General features: G+C 37.3%; 1 protein-coding gene across 13 annotated transcripts in view; it reads left to right on the top strand.

Moving 5' to 3' along the window:
• RABGAP1L (RAB GTPase activating protein 1 like) overlaps positions 1-14095 on the top strand; it is a 755477-nt gene that overhangs the window by 641382 nt on the left and 100000 nt on the right. The window contains exon 1 of one of the 13 annotated variants that reach the window (XM_053208975.1): positions 9030-12058. The exons of 8 other annotated variants lie outside the window; for them this stretch is intronic. The gene's annotated coding sequence lies outside the window, so the exon portion shown is untranslated. Of the gene's footprint in view, positions 1-9029; positions 12059-12176; positions 13257-14095 lie in introns of those variants that run through there. 4 more of the 13 variants (XM_053208978.1, XM_027074255.2, XM_027074253.2 and 1 more) reach the window with 4 other exon arrangements.

Here is a 14095-nt window from a genome sequence, read left to right as displayed (position 1 = left end):
GCACAGAGCCTGGAGCCTGCTTCGGATTCTGTGTCTCCCTCTCTCTCTCTCTGCCCTCTCCCACTAGCGCTCTGTCTGTCTCTCTCAAAAATAAATAAACATTAAAAAAATAAAATAAAAGTGACAAAAGGCAGATTAGCAGGAAAAAAAGCATTGGTTTCTTTTGTGATATTAATATTTTTTTATGAATAGAGATTTCACAGTAAAGAAATGAAAACCCAAAGAGACAACTGGACCTGGAGACTTATATACCATTTTAACAAAGGGTGACAAATTGTGGAGCAGTGATTAGACATAGGGAAAGGGGGTTTGGGCTTCAAGGGGGGGCAACTTGTGAGAAGGTAACTAGGAAATGTAGGAGGGAAACTATTGCCAGATAGGGGTTGTGGAGGGGGCACCTTTACAAATGGAAATTTCCTTTACAAAAGGAAAATTTATACTCTGCTTTTAGGCAATTAGGGGCAGAGAGTTCCTCTTGTGTCTGCTGTTTCTCAATTGCCTTCAGCTCAAAATAATCCTTATGCATATTTTGTGGGATATTTTGGGGTGGCATATTCCGGTCCCCTTTAGAAACATAAGAATCTGAGAACATTTTAGAACCCTCCTATGTCTGAAATTTTTTTTTTTAACGTTTATTTATTTTTGAGACAGAGAGAGACAGAGCATGAATGGGGGAGGGTCAGAGAGAGAGGGAGACACAGAATCTGAAACAGGCTCCAGGCTCTGAGCGGTCAGCACAGAGCCCGACGCGGAGCTTGAACTCACGGACTGCGAGATCATGATCTGAGCCCAAGTCGGCCGCTTAACCGACCGAGCCACCCAGGCGCCCCCTATGTCTGAAATTTATGGATACTACTTTATAAAGCTGATTGATGAAGTTGAATAATATATATTTAAAACATATAAGTAATACTGATATATTAAACAATACCTATAACAATGAGACACCACAAGTAATTTGTCATTAACTGTGACTTTTCCAATTTTAAGAATATTTTATATCAAAACATCAAGTTGTCTACCTTAAATACATTACAATTTCTTTTCAATTATACTTCAATACAAAAAAATATTTAAATGTTCTGGTTTTCTGGTTGTAATTCATGAGGCAAAAACCTCACAGAGCCCAAGTGAAAGAAAGTTCACAGATATTAATGAATGACTCATTTATTGATAATTTTCAGTAGGGTTTGAGACAGTATCAGTAGGGACTGAAATTATGGAACTTATTTTAAAAAGTCTAATGGTTGGAGGTCAATTTGGGATTTAAAAATAACCCCTTTCCATAATTTTAATTTAGAAAGAGAGAAATGGTCAGGATTCTCAATGCAGAATAGTTTTCTCCCACAGGGAACATTTATTTGGCAAGGTCTAGAAAATTGGGGTTGTCACAACCTCGGGGGGATGGGTACTACTAGTATCTAGTGTATAGAGGCCAGTGATGGTGCAAAACATCTTAAAATTCACAGGACAACTTTTCACAAGAAAAAAATTTTTCGTGCCCAAATGTTAACAGTGCCAAGTTTGAGAAATTTTTCTGTGTGTGACTCAATAGAGAGTTCTACAGTTTGGAGTGCCTGCTCATGTTTAATTCTGGTAGGTGTTGAAACAAAACAGAGATCATTAAAACTCACGTCTTAGCCATGCATATCGTTAAACTGCTTGCTGACTCTTGGCATTTTTCTTGGCTTTTTACTCTTATCTGGACAATTAGATTTTCACAGAAGATTCTTGAGTTTGGTCTGAGGCAAACTACACAGAAACAAAAAGAGAAAGCACTCAAAAGATCCTACTAATTGGTATTAAGTGTCCCATCTGGGCAAGTTTAAAGATCAACCGAGTAATTCTTTAATAGGTTATAATTCTTACATTATATTATGTTTCAGGGTGGAGTCATGGACATTACAGTAGCCTCTACCAAACATTTAGTCCAATGCCGTTCTTTTAAAGTCAAGTAAGAAGCTGCCTTTCAAAGCTCACAAGGTATTTGGTTGTAGAACCAATACAAGGCATGATTACAACCCAAACACAAGGCACATCCCTCTCCATCACATTTGTAAATTCTTTTATTAGTTCATTTATTAAAGCGGGCCCTCACTAGCCTCTGCATCGAGCTTTGCTCAATGTAGACTAAGAAAATTCAGGGAGGAACTGATTTTGTGAACAAGGGGATTGGCAGTCACAATCCTACACCATTTATACAACTTGCAACGTAATATTAAAAACGAGGAAGGGGAAAAGTGCAGGAGCAGGGAGAGAAATTTTCCCCTGAATCCACAGAATGGTAGAGCTGCATTCCATTTCCTATCTTTTCTTTCCCCCACAACAGTTGACATCCTACAGTAATTTTCCGTTCAGTTATTTGCCCTTATCTTTTTTAAAAAAGTTTCCGTTATTATACCCAGTGGATTAAAGGGCATTCCTCTTTACTCACTGAGCTGATACAGTAGCATCTGTAAAAAGAGTTATTCTAAAATGTGCACCTTAAAGAACAAAATTTTCAGGGATTTAGTAGTTTAAGCAGTATCATGAAGCTGTATGTGTAGCTTTACTAATTTCATGTCACTGTAAGATAAAATTTAAAAAAAAATTACAAACAGGGCTATGACTACCCTGAAACTGGGGATTTGAGGAAAATACTGGTAGAGAAAGAGATCTGTAGAGATCACTGTTAGTAGTAGTAATCAGAGCATACTGATCTGATTTATTTTGAGATATTCAAAACAACTAGGCTGTTGAGTGTAGGGCTAAGTCGGATGATCACCATTTAAATAAAATTAAAATGTTAATATACTAAAGTAACATCCCACTTGGTGCCAGTGGAAAACAAAAGGTTTAATCACTATTGCAAAGATCACTAACCCTCTGTTACAACCTGATTAGCAAGTTAATACCTTTTCCTTTTTGCTTTTCTTTTTTTAATGTTTATTTATTTTTGAGAGAGAGAGAGAGCCTGTGAGAGTGGGGGGGGGGGGGGGGACACGACACAAGAATCCAAAGCAGGCTCCAGGCTCTGAGTTGTCAGCACAGAGTCCAACATGGGGCACGAACCCAGGAGCCAACCCAAGAACTGAGAGAACATGACCCGAGCCCAACTCAGATGCTTACCCAACTGAGCCACCCAGACACCCCAAATTTCCTTTTTGCTTTTCAAATACTATCCCTTAATTTTGCATTTATCTTTTTCCGAAAACTTGTTAATTGCATATGCTTTAGCCCTACAGAAGAAAACGTTGCTTAGCAACCACCAAAATAACTAATAAGCCTGTATCTAGTAAGGGCTTAAAGGACTTATTTATTTTAAATTTATATACAGTATTTCTTTATTGACCATTGAAACCAAGAAGATGTTGTTTCACTTTGAGTTTCTTCTGATTTCTGCGTCTATTTTGTTAATTTACATATGGGCTTTTTATAGCAAAAGCAAAACAAAAAACAATATATTTAGTATAAATGTCTTTTTTTCTCCCTTCTGCCTCTTAGTATTTTTATGTTTTTTATATATTTATAGTATGTTTTATGTTCGTCATTTGCTTTCCAACATAATACCTTTATCAATGATATATGCTGGGTAAAGAAATGGTTTCTAATCATTGGATACAGAATTCTACAATATTCCTTTTCAATGCTAAGAAGCTATTTTCTTTTTAGAGGAAATACATTAAGGTTTTAGGAGAGGGAAATACTTGGAGATAAAATTGAAATGGTTGCTATTACCTATAATGGTTTTATTTTTTGGTTATTTGACTCAGAAGTATCTCAGAAGAGTCATGTGAGCCAAGGGCTTTGGGGTGGGAAGTGTTGCTGTCACATTGCAAGGTCCTATTGGACTCCTATCACGTAGCTTTGTTGTATTAACCTGCCAGAGGTTTGAGTCTGCCCACTATGACATACAGAGATTTATTATTATCTAAATCTCAGACCTGTTTTCTTCCCTTTGCTTCTGTTCAAACTGCCCCAGGGTAAAGACAAAATACCAATAAATTTGTTTACTGCTTCCTTTATATTTTGTGGTGTTATAAAGTTAAGAACCACTTTTTACAAACATATTAATAATGAAAAGAACACAGGCAATTTATATTAATGGTGCTAAGGCACTCTGCATTAAAGAGAAACAGTGCATGATTTCAAAGAGAACTTCTGTCTTGGAATGAAGCTCCTTTTTACAAAATGGCTGCTTTACAGTTTTTTTCTCATGGAGGCTTTGAACAAATTTATAGCCATTTCCTTTCACAGGAAAGAACTTCTGGGATATCATCTTGCACAATGGTTAATTACCCCATATGTATATACCATATATATATATACACATATATATATATCATATATATATCTATCATATATATATCTATCATATATATATCATATATATATATATCATATATATATGTCAGTAGGATTTTTTAATGGAATGCCTTCATTAAGATATTACCTTAACATAAAATAAAGTGGTTTTTTAAAAGCAATATTTAATTACTGATAGGTGAAGTAACCATAGTAGAACAATTACCTACAATTGGCTGATAGAGGACTCTGTAAGACCACATATACCATGTTCATATCTCATTTATATTGTCAACCCTTGTATAGAGAGAACGGTGTGGCATAACTGGAGTTAGGTTTAAAAATGTTTGTAAAGGTGTATACTTAGTAAGTTATCTGGTAAAAATACATGAATGCTAAATAACCCAGTAGTTTAGGACAAAAATAATCTTAGAAAAGAGATGCATATGGGTGAGAGAGAGTCAGATAATGGGAGAAAGAATGGAGAGAAGGGAAAGAAGAAATGTTACTGTTGAAATTTAAAGACTGGCTTAAAAGTAAAAAGAAATTCACAAGTTTTGTTGATAGTGAATAAAATAGTTAATGAAAACAGCCACTTACTAATGCTTCAATTCTGTGTTCCAAGTGCAGGTAATGGAAAAACTCATTTTATTCTTTATGAAGTTTAATACCAGAACTTCTTGCTTAACGTTAATTTTTTATTTAGTCACCTTCATGGGGCAGTTTTCCTATAATATTCCTTTAGACAGCTCTCCCCTATTCGTTCGAAAAGAAAATAGAAAGTATGTATAAAACATTTAATTGTCAAATATAGAACTTTTCAAACACTGAAATTTTATTTTAGCTCTTAATTTTAACTTGTTCTACCCTAGTCATTTGACAGAGATTATCAGAAATAACATTTACCAGTTATTCACTAATGAGAATTTTTCCTTTGTTCCCTGTTTTTGTACTCTTTGGAGTATAGCTACTAGTAAGTAGTGAAATGCCAAAGAACTAGGTGGCCGTTAGGAGAAGCAAAAGGCATTATTATTTACATAAATTGAAATTCCCCACAAATCAGTATTTAATACAGATTTGTATTCAGTTTTACAACCCGATCATTTATGCAGATTTGCTAATAGATATACATCCCCCAAGTCTCAGCTTGTTACAGTGATTGTTGATTCACCATCATTTTAGTAATGATTAAGTGCTGGACATTTAGAATTACAAATCATAATCTCCTATTACATTGCATACTTAAAATTCTCCACAAATAAGTTGTCTCAAACAGACATTTTAATTTTTAATTTTTTTTTATTTTTAAAGATTTTATTTTCATGTAATCTCTATACCCAACGTGGGGCTTGAACTCACAATCCTGAGATCAAGACTCACATGATCCACCAACTGAGCCTGCCAGGCTCCCCTCAAACAGTCATTTTTAAATAAGGATGCGAGGTAGACGATATGTGTCCTTAGGCCTAAAGGTTGTCCTTAGAATTTGTAACTGAAAGTAAACCATTGGGCCCTGTGGGCACTGACATTCTCTCTTAACTTCTCGTTGTCTTTGAAGAGTAACGCATGAGTATGTTAGTTATTTTTAGTTGAAAAATAAAAATCATGATATTGGAGAGGTATTCTTTATGATGAGACTTTATGACAGTTATTAAACCTGAAATGATGACTTTTTGGGAAAATGCTTTAGATTGAACATAAAAAACATTCTTGGGGCTCCTGGCTGGCTCAGTCAGTAGAGCATGTGACTCTTGATCTCGGGGTTGTAAGTTCAAGCCCCACTTTGGGTACAGAGATTACTTAAAAGTAAAATCTTTAAGAAAAAATAAATAAAAATAAAATTCTTGTTGAAATGAATGAAATTGCTACTACTGCTACTAAGACCACTGTTAAAAAAGTATTAAGACCTTTTTATTACTTTTTTATTGGCCAATTAAGCAATTCACTGTTGCTCTCAAAGCAAACAAAATGCCAATTTTTAACAACATGGAAGCTGCTGTTGACAGATCATTCAATCAAAGGGCTATTTTCTATTGTAGAAGATTGCTAATACATACATAACCCTTGTCAGTAGTTGCCGTTCAGTTTTCTTTTTCTTTACATTTGCAAATGCTTTATAAATAATACCGTTAGATGCAAAATGAACTTTTAGTTCCTATTTTCAATATACAATGATATAATATTAAAAGCAAAATACTAAGAGGGGTGCCTGGCTGGGTCAGTCAGTGGAACATGTGACTCTTGATCTCGAGGTCCTAAGTTCAAGCCCCACGTGGGGTGTAGATCTTGCTTAAAAATATATAAAAGCAAAATACTAAGAGAAGAGAGATACAAAGTCCAGCTTTGGAAATTTTAAAGCTTCTATTTCAGGATCTCCACGTTGAGTTTATTTTCTTCTTTCTTGAATTCATCTTATAATGAACCTGTTGGGGGCATGGAGGGGGATACACAGATCCTTTATAATCACATATTTCAGTCTTAATAATAGGTCTGATTTGCTAGTGACCTTAAATTGTTTAAACCCAGAGGACAATGGTTTACTCTTCTATAAAATGGGGATAATAAAACCAGCTTCATAGTATTGTTGTAAAAAACTACAAGAGAGTATATAGTTAAAGGCCCATTCAAGCATAGTAGATATTAAATATGCGTTACTTCCCCTTCTCCTCCTTCCCCTTTTACCCCTACCCATACTCAGTTGATATCGTTGAGATGAAATGGATTAACAGTTTTTTTGGTCAAGTCTAAGCTTCCAGATAAGCTGTTACTCTAAACAATTATATAGGATATTTCTTTTGACTCTAAGATACCAACGAACCATGGAGAATCTTGTTATAATACAATTATAAAGAAGGATTGTGTATTTCCACGCTAGCCCCTAGTAACAGTGTTTTGTTGATCAGGTTACAACAGATGAATATCAGTAGACAACAAATGCTCTCTTTGTTCCCTATTCTTGTCACAATTGCTTAATTTAATAAGAGGTAATTGATTAAACTCTGTCTGCATTGTCGTCAGGAAACTGGAGAGGCAGCTAAACTGCAGGAGACTCCACACACACACATTATCAACCTTTTGTGTCCTCTAACCTGTCTCAATTATTTCTGACAGAAGGACACATGTAAATTACCAAATTGCTCCCAAATAAAGCAACACGTAGAAAGATTTAATTGCTTAGGGAAAACTGGTAGAGGATTGGAGTTGTGTGACAGCGTCTCTCTTTCTCTTGGATTTTAATTAATTGGATAAGGAAATAGGAAATGGAGACATTTGTGTTCTTGGATACTGAGGATACCCTCCCCCCGCCCCAATTCTAAGAGTTACAATTCCATCTTCTCTTTGGTGTTTAGCAAATAATCTTGCCCCTCCAGACATCATTTTTAATATTGATAATAACAGCAATGAACATTAATCAAATGCTTTCTAGAGCCAGGCAGCTTACTAAGGGCTTTTACATGCATTATCTTATTATTCCTCATAATTATAGCACTATTATTATTTTCTCATTTTGTGGATGAGAAAACCAGGGGTGAGACAGCTTATGGAATTTGCTTATGGTCACAGAGCTAGTGTGTGGCAGAGTCCTATATTAATTACCCCAGGTGATTCTGAACTCTGAAGTCCTCATGTTAACCATTATAGGTCCTTCCTCTAATGACAAAAATGGAGGCTAGAAAGGCAGAAACTTTGTAGTCTTCAGTGACCGCCCTTGGCCTACACACCATATTTTCCAAATTTGTTGACCCGATATTTGAAACCCGCTGCAGGCCAATTCAAATCTGCCTTTGAAGCCTTATCTCCTACCGTACCCAACCGATGTCTTCAGTTCACCAGTGTGGCCAAGTTTATTTTATTTTCCCTGTAAAAAATGATTTCACTTCGCCTATCTAGATTCAATCCATGTCTTCCATGCAGGCTTTCCTGAATGCAGAGAGACTTTATACTATTCCAATCCTAAAGTCACTTACAATTGCATCACTTGACAAATGGCGCATTGTCTTCTGGGGTGGGGGAGGAGGACATGTGAGTGTCTGAAAAGCACTAGTGTCTGGCACATGGCTGATACTCCATTTATGTTTGCTCCTTCCCTTATTGTCCTTTAGTGATGAAGGGCCTGCACTTTGGAGCCAGGCACACTTGTTGTTGAATCTTATCAGCTCCATTTCTGATTGTGAGAATTGAGTCAAATCACTAAGCTTCTCCACACATTAGTGGAGAAGCAGAGATAATTACAGTGCCTAGCTCATCGACTTGCTGTGAAGATTGAATGAGATTCTCTGTCTAGGACATGGTGAATGCTTACCAAATATGAGTTGCTATTATTATCATTAAAAGTTTTTAGGGTATTAGTCATTATTTATAACTAGATTATATGATACTATATGAAAAGTTTAGTAAGTCCCCCCATGAACATTACAGGCATTTAGTAAATGCTCTTGGATTTTTTTGTTTATTTGTTTTAGAGAATGCATGCACGTGCTTGCACTCACGTACACACACGATGGGGGAGGTGTGTGCAGATGGAGCAGGTGGAGCAGAGAGTGAGGGAGAGAGGATCTTAAGCAGGCTGCACACTCAGTGCGGAGCCTGACGTGGGGCTCGATCTCACGACCACGAGATCATGACCTGAGCTTTAATCAAGAGTCGGACACTCAGCTGACTGAGCTACTCAGGCGCCCCCACTTTTTTTTCTGTTGGTTTTTGAAAAAAAATTGTGATATAATTCATGTAGCATCAAATTTGTCAAGGTTGTTTTGTTTTAGTTTTTAAATTCCATTTAACATACAGTGTAATATTAGTTTCTGGTGTACAACATGATGCTTCAACCCTCCCATATGTCACCTGAAGCTCATCACAACAAGTGCGCTCCTTGATCCCCATCACGTATTTCACCCATCCCCCACCCACCTCCCCGCTGGGAGCCATCCGTTTGTTCTCTATAGTTCAGAGTCTTTTTCTTGGTTTGCCTCTCTCTCTCCTCCCTCCCCCACCCCCCTTTGCTTCATTGCAGATTAATCAAGTTTTAATTGTAGGATTTAAGCCAAGTCCACCACTGCAAGCTGTGTATATGATCTACTGCAGGGACCCGAGGGCCCCTTGGAAAGGGACTTATCCAGGCTGGACTCAACCAACCTGCAGGAAGAACCTGAGACAAATAAACATCTGAATGAAAACTAGTTCACATTTTATTGCTGTTCCCTAAAACTACACTCTGGTCTTCATTAAAAAAAAAAAAAAAGAAAAGAGAATCGAAAACATTAGCCTTGTGGAATGACTTGATTTGGTTGTTAGTAAAATTTTTAAAAAATTTATGACTTTTTTTAATTTTAAAAGTTATTTGCTTTAAAAATAAGGTAAAATTTCTGTAGTTACAATTGAGTTGTGTATTCTCAAAATGAGGCAAGATGAAGCATTCCTCAAATTTTTAGATGTGTCTGTAACCATCCTCAACACTGGAAGCCCTTATTTTTGGTTAGGTAAGGCTTAAGTGAATGTGTTGTGTTAAAAAACAGAATTCAACTGAGTAAATGTTAAAGATCTTATTGGCTTTTTCTAGTGATTTATGATCCGAACAGCATCCAATCTAGCAGATAGAAAGGAGCTCTGAGGAGTTTGTACCAAAGAAAAGACTTTAATAGGCAGAAGGGAGCAGGAACAAAGAAGTTCCACTAGGCAAAAAAGCAGATTGATTATTTCAAAGGGGTCTATCAGGCGGATTACCCAACTAGTGCTGATCTGGTGATTTCTGAGTGACTAGAGATTCCATTTCTGAGAGAGCCAAAACGGTAATGAAGTCTCTGTTGGGTGACATGAGGCTTCGCATAAGTGGCTCCATTTGGGGCCTGTTGTCTTGTTTTTAACAGTTGGCTGTGGATTTTAGAGTTACAAGTGAGGTAAAAAGCTGATTGTTGGGAACTCTACCTCACCCCCATATTCTTTGTAGTGAGATCTGAATGAGGAAGTAAGATACCCAGGATAGCCGTTAGGCAAGTATTTATGCCCCACTGTTGTTTTGGTTTGTTTTTTTTTTTTTTCTTTCTTTAACTCTGGGGATTTTCTCTTTCTTAAGAATCTGTGTTTTCTGGGGTTTTGAATTTGCCTAGCAATTGCTATGAAAGATAGAAAAGATAATGAGCTGAATGGCTGGAATTTGACACAAGAATAATGGTTTTCTTTGTTTACCTTTGCATGATTTGTAAAGAATGCTAAGCTTTTGCTTTTTTAATCTTTTACGTTTTGTTCTTTTTCCCTTTGTAAAAACTCCATATGTGTTACTGAACTCCTCTGAAATACAAAATATTCTGGAAAGCTTTCTACTACTCACACTCCTATGGCTTCTCATTCTCATTTTATCTCTTGTTCCCCCACTTAGAGGACTTGGGTTTTGTAATGTGCACTCTGAAGTATGAAACCTACTTGGAAACTTGGTTTTCCGTGATTAAGAAGGTGCTTGTAGAGTTTTGTCTTTCTTATAGTTGTTTGTGTCAATGGCATGAACATTTTGTGAAGATCTCCATTTTAAATGGAGTCCTGCACACTTCAGGAATGGTTATGTCAAGATTCAGGAACATCTGTGAAGATGTTCAGGAGTGATTACACAGGCACCACTGGGGAGGGAAGAGACTCTCTAGAGAGCTCCACCTGTGCACGTGGGAGGCACAGAAGATCCTTCTGCCCTCTAGACCATATTTCTGCTATGGGCTTTTTTCCTCCTCTCCATCCTACCCTGATTTTAGGGCCGTTGTGATGAGAATGTTCTAAAAGTAGAACCCGACTCATGGGAAAAGGGTCTTTATAGCCACTCTTGTGAGATGAGATAATTTTTTAATGATGTGCTATCGGTTCTTAGTGTATTTGCCTTGAGCTTGAACATGACTGCCATTGTAAAGATACTTTGCCGCATTGGGGGAGAACACAGAAATTAAAAAAAAAAAAGTTCGCATCTTATTCAGGCTTTACTTGATTTTTGTTTTGGCTGTACCTAAATTTGACACGTGAGAACAGATGTTCTCTGAAGGCCAGGAGTGGTTTATTAAACTCCTAGTCATTCAGTGTGACCCAGGTATGTGTTTGCTGAAAAGTAATAATCCTAGAAGAATGGCTGTAGAACAAAATCAGCTACCAGAGTAAAATCTATCTAAAATCTAAAATGGCACTTAAAAATCACTAAAGATATTTTATTTGTTAACGTTTTCTTATTTTAATGAGATCTGGAGAGGCTTTTGAAAATTACTTTGTAGCCAGTTTGGTCTGTAAACTGAAAGACTGTAAGGAATAACTAATGAAAAGTAAAACAGCTGTCATCGAATACTCTTCATAGGCAAAAGGCTTGATGTAGAAAATCCAAAGTAGGGTACAAAGTAGACTGCATTTGTTGGGACATATAATAGCAACCCCAGGGGGACTTCCTTAACATCTGGGCTTAACGTTACGTTTTGTTTTTTATTCTGATAGAGATGAAAAAGGTATTTCCACCTTCAAATCCCCGAATAAGCCTATTTAGTGGAGGGAAATTGGATTCTTAGCTTTGGACTGTTTCTGAGCGCACAAACCTCTGATCTAGTCCATCCCTCTCAATTTACATGACCATGAGGAAATGGAAACCTAGGGAGGTTGAAGGACTTACCCTGGGACAGGCAGCTAGCTAGTTCCTGCTTGAACTGGCGACTAGCTATTGGTTACCGCTAACGCCGCGTTTTCTGCCGCCGGCTGGGTATGCAACCCCGTCCTGGTAAATTGTAGCAGCGAATGGTGCTACACCCCTTGATCTCAGGTAATCCCCCCCCCCGCCCCACGCCTTTTCTCAGGGGAGCTGCGCGGTGCGAAGTAGAGGATTGCAGGAGCTCACGCGCAGACTACCCTGGGAGATCCGTGGGATCAATTCACGGGGTTGCTCTGGGGGGATGCGCGGCGGGGGGGGGGGGGGGCAAGAGAGTACGAAAGACGTCTTGCAAGGGAGTAAAGGACTGTAAACATGACTGTAACATGGCCCCTGAAATTTTGAGGCTGGGGTATCCCAAGAGAAAATGTCTTAGGAAGAGAAGCCAGTTCTAAGACAGGTTTTTAAATCATCAGTTTTCAAAAAGTATGCTTTGTGTTGGGACCACACATACACATTCAATTGTGAGAGGAAAGAAACGTTGGTATTTTCCCTGCCTGGATTCCAAAAGTCAGGTATGGAGGACAGTTTTAAGGGTGAAAAAAAAATGAAGGGTGCTAATCTAACCTAGGGAACCCTTGCTTTAGAAAATGCATGCATTGTGGCTTTAATAGAGGACCTTTTAGATTTGGAAATGAAATGTTAATAATTCTAGTGACTGTGGCTAATTAGAACAGTCTTTTGAAGGTAATAAATTAGAAGCTTTAAAAAAACACCTCTTTACCTGAGAATCTGTGTGGAATTCTAAAAGGACTGAATTATTTAAAGTCGTTAGCTTCTGTTTATGTAGTTTTAAAACTATCTTTACAGCCTTTGATTATGTTTCTGAAATTGTTTTTGTACTTTTACAGCCCTGATCCCTTAAATGTTTTATGAGTTTAATATACAGCACCTATTTGGTATTGTTTTTCTGGTCCTTTTTTTTTTTTCCCTCCAGTTAGGAGTGTTCTTAACCTAGAAGATTACCTATTGTTACACTGAATTGCTCTCTCGGGGTGCATAGGCACTGCTCGAAAGCGGTTATAATGCTCGTTTGGCCCTGGGCGGTTGCCAGCAGGGAGTAAGGCATGATGGGAAGTAGTTTCTTTACCTTCCACAACAGGTGTCTTTGTCAGTGCACCTTATCCAGGTATCAGTGTGGAAGCACTGAGTCACTGTAGCACAGAAAAATAGGAAAGCAAGAGGAATTCCTTTCACATCTAGAAAATGGTGCTGCAAGATAAATCTGAAACCTTCTGGTGCTAGTGAATGCACGAAGAGGTTCACAGTAACTTTTACAGCACTTCTGAAAAGATAAAAAGGAATTTAAAAGGTATGAACTGCCCGGATGCCTTATAAAACCTTGTCTCTTGATTATCATTTAATTTTTACCTGGTTAGTCAGCGTTAAGGTAAATGTGCCGGGAAACTTTTTAACATAAACAGAGCTTGAAAGAGAAAGCTGCATTGGAGGAAAAAAATGAAGTAAAAATGCTTTACCGGCTCCAACAAGGGTCAAGCACAGTTTGAAGCTGTTTTAATCTTGGAGATTTATTGAAAGTCTTGCGTTTTCTATTAAAATAAGCTTCTTAGACTCCTGTTTCCTAGCAATAAGGTGTTTTCCCCTTCTGCGTGTGTGTGTGTGTGTGTGTGTGCGCATGCGAGTGTGAGTGTATTTAATCTAGAATGCTATAGCAATTGCAAAAGTCTCCTAATCATATTTAAATGGAACAAGGTGCTATTTAAGTAATCATGTTAATCTAGGTGAAGATACTTCAGGAAAATAAGGGAAAATAGACACCATGAATCTCATCCCACGTTTTGTGTGTCTTCTGAAAAGCAAACAATTCAACAACATAACAATGCTAAATTAGGACTAAAAATTCCAACCAGTAGCTCTGTTTGATTAGAGACAAACATTGCCAAACTGATTTTTAGCAAATAATATTTTTCCTGGTATTGCAATGTCATCATCTATAAATAGCAGAGTAGATAATAGCTTAATTAGACATTTTGGCAAAACAACTTTTGGAGGAGCTTTATTCTCCCCCCCCCCCCTTTTTATTTGCTTACTACTTTTTCCATGGAATCAGCCTACGCTGTACTTCCTGGTAATGTAGGGAACCTTGTAATGATGATTTGGGGCAGCTTTCGGATTTTTCATCAGGGCATA

The sequence above is a fragment of the Acinonyx jubatus genome, chromosome E4, assembly GCF_027475565.1.
Source record: "Acinonyx jubatus isolate Ajub_Pintada_27869175 chromosome E4, VMU_Ajub_asm_v1.0, whole genome shotgun sequence".
NCBI classification, from domain to species: Eukaryota; Metazoa; Chordata; class Mammalia; order Carnivora; family Felidae; genus Acinonyx; species Acinonyx jubatus.
Note: the sequence above shows the minus strand (reverse complement) of the source record. Positions and strands in the feature narration are given on the sequence as shown.